Source organism: Papaver somniferum, chromosome 4 (assembly GCF_003573695.1).
Source record: "Papaver somniferum cultivar HN1 chromosome 4, ASM357369v1, whole genome shotgun sequence".
In the NCBI taxonomy this organism is placed as follows: domain Eukaryota; kingdom Viridiplantae; phylum Streptophyta; class Magnoliopsida; order Ranunculales; family Papaveraceae; genus Papaver; species Papaver somniferum.
Window position 1 is genome coordinate 96,216,521 of NC_039361.1, and position 3,373 is coordinate 96,219,893.

Below are 3,373 nucleotides of genomic sequence, written 5' to 3' on the forward strand. Positions count from 1 at the left end.
TTAATATTGGTTGGGACAGACTTCTTAAGGTTAAACAGGGTGGATAGGTCCATCAGATTTGATTAAGTAGGGTCGGATCACCGAGTTTGATTGAAACAGTGGAGGATGGGTTTCTCGGGTTTTCAGGGAAGGATTCGAGAGAGGTATAGCCGGAGTTTTTCATGGGAATAAATTCATACCAACACTTTGCGACAAGAAAAGAGTGTTAACGATTTCGGATTGGAAGAAAAAGGAGGTTTCGATAAAACATGGAGTTGATATATTTTCTCGGGTTTTTTGGATTTAGAAAGGGGAAGTTAAGTATAATAATATCTTCCCTGTTTGATTCTACTCTATCTTTGGAATGATTCTGGAAAAATAAGGACGCATAAAGAGAGAAAAAGAGGGAAATATTTACGTGACTTGCAGCGAGAGGAAAGGAGAGATAAACTCGGATTTAATCGAGCTATATGGACCCTGTGGTATATATAGATAGTGCTGATAACCACATACGGGGGTAGAGATTTTGGGGTTGATACGGAGGCTTAGGGAGAGACAACAGAGGTCTCTGCTCGGAGAAAGAAAGTTGCAGAGTCGTTTCTGCACTTTCAGGGAACAGAAGGAAGAAGAAGAAGAAGAGCTGACGTCCTAAGTCAGTCGTAGAGAGGTGTAGTTTAGTTACTGCAGTAGAGAAGTATCGTTTAGGAGGCAGTCTTATATTCTCTGTAGTCCTTTGTAACAGTCAGTCTGGAACGCCTATACACGTTGCAATTGATCTATTTTATCTTTTTTCTTGTATTTTCACTCTCTTCAAACACTTTGGAGCCATGAATAAATATTTTGAGCATGTTTTTGATATGAGGAGCTAAACCCAACACTGGGACGACGGAGGAAGCCATTTTCCCAATTACTATGTGGTAATTTCTATTTAATTAATTTTTACGATATCTTTTATGATTATTTGCACTGAACTGAAATTGAATATATGATTCTAATTAAGTGGTTGTGTTCTCAATTGACGGGTCATGCTTAGGTTAGTCTTTTGATGGTTCGTGCTTTCGATTTACAACTATTATTTTGAGAATTTACTTGTCTAGGTGAAATTATTTGAATCACTTTAAACGTAAAGAGTTGCATAAATATTGATTAGATTAAATCACATAGAAATTGGAGATTGGTGGAATCCGAGTCTTAGTGCTTTTAAAATCTTGAAAACAACTTCATCTTGAGTTTTTATTTTAAGTTTAAAACAAATCTTCACAAGTCTTTAAACGAACCACTTTTCTTATCACTATAAATATTACATCAAATTTTGGCGCCGCCGACGCGGATTTGTATTTAGATTTGTTTTATTTTTATTTTTAGTTTTATTATTCTTTTTTGTTCTTTTTTACGCGTTTTGGTATTTTTCGATTCTTTTCAGATTTGGAGCGAACCTACAAGGAAAGAAAAAGTGCTATAAAAGGAAAGCATCGCCAAAGAAGGAAAGAAAAGAGGAATCCGAAAGGAGTGAAGAAGAAAATTTTGTATATAGTTATTTTGTTTTATTTTTAGAAACTGTATTAGGGTTTATTTATTATTTTTGTAATTTTCTTTTCTTTTTGGACTTTTTGGACAATTTGGACATTCTTGGACATTATTTTTAAACCCTACAGAAGGGTAGTATTAAATATCAACTGTTTGCAGAGAAGGAGGACAATTACGATATTGTCTCTGCACCTTGGGTTCGTACACTGACATAGGAGTCAGTGGCCCCAGTCGATTACAACCGATTCATCCCCCGTCTGGAACGGGAGGTAAGATTCTGAACACTCGCGAATACCCTGTCAGCGAGTTACTGTCTTCCTTCGTATGCTTATATGTTGAGGACTAAATACGGACTTTAATTTTCTAGTAAATGGCAAGGCCTGGCCATACAAGATAAGGGTTCGGATTTCATCACCGTTCTCTTCTTGCCCGCCTTAGGAAAACGACACCAAACTCGAACCTAAGCCTAAAATTTTGACTAGAACGAGACCGATAGGGTAACGAGCTTAACAAGAAAGTCATTCGAAAAATATTGGTTACTCTTTAAGCATACTTCGAAGTTCTTGACGGTTTCTGTAAGTTGAATGCATGACTGCGCCGCCTTGTAATACCGGTGAGGCCTTGGGTATCAAAGCTCTACCGAGCTTCCCTCGCCTCTATTCAACTTAATTTAACTCGGATTGATTCCAGAAGGGTTTGCTTAAATTGTAACGAATTCCCTTTCGAAGGATTAGAAGTTGGTCTAGAAACAATCTAAATGGAGCCATCATGCTTTTTGTTTGCTAGAAATCAATAGGTTTTATTTGGTTGAGTCAGCCTTGTTTTTTGATTGAATAGAATCCCCTTCCTTATTCTTTTGCATGCCTGAACGTAAAAGAGACGCCCTAGGTAGAGAAACCTAGTAGTTCTAAACGTATCGATTACCTCAATTTAGAAAATACGATTTTTGAAGAGTTCGTTTTTGAACGTCCGCTTGAGGAGACAATACCTAATATTCCGACAGTGCCAGAAATGACAACTTTAAAAGCTTTGTTGAATCCGACTAGGACAACTCGTCCTTCGTGTATTAAGTTAGCTGAAACGGAGGCAACCTATGAACTGAAACCTGGGACCTTACAGATGCTCCCAATCTTTTTAGGGAAAAAGAATGAAAACCCCTATTACCATGTTAGGGATTTTGAGGAAATTTGTAGTACTCTAAGAATTAGAGGCTTAGATGATGATGCTTTGAAACTTAGGTTATTCCCATTTTCCCTGAAAGATAAGGCCAAGTCGTGGCTATATAGTTTGGACTCCGAGTCAATTGAAACATATGAACAACTTACATCTGCCTTTCTCAATAAGTTTTTCCCTAGGCACAGAACATCGTCTATTAGGACACAAATATGCACATTTTCACAACAAGAGGGAGAATCTTTATATAGGTATTTGGAAAGGTTCAATGATTTATTATCCCAGTGTCCTCATCATGGTTTAGAAAAGGTTAGGCTAGTTCAGATCCTTTATGAGGGTTTAGATTATTCCACAACGACCATGGTTGAGTCTCTATGCACTGGTGGATTTGAAAACCAAACTGTTGATGCAGCGATGGAATTTTTGAATGAAATCGCCGAAAAAACCCAGCAATGGGAAAATAGTAGGGCACCTCAGAAAACAATTATTCTAGGTAGAGGAAACGTTAATAAGGTAGAAGGATATGAATCAGATGGCAAAATTGCAGCGATAGAAAAAAGTTTAGAAGCCTTCTAATTGGGTCATACTATTAGTAGAATAGAGCCTTTTTGGGAAGGCCGAGCTATGGAAGAGCAAGCAAATTCTCTTTACAATAACACTAGATTTGATAACTCTCAGAAGATTGACCCATATT

At 37.3% G+C, this 3,373-nt stretch overlaps 1 pseudogene; it reads right to left on the reverse strand.

The window, feature by feature from the left end:
• Positions 1-2,881: 2,881 nt before the first annotated feature.
• On the reverse strand, positions 2,882-2,981 carry LOC113276719 (annotated as a pseudogene).
• Positions 2,982-3,373: the final 392 nt, after the last annotated feature.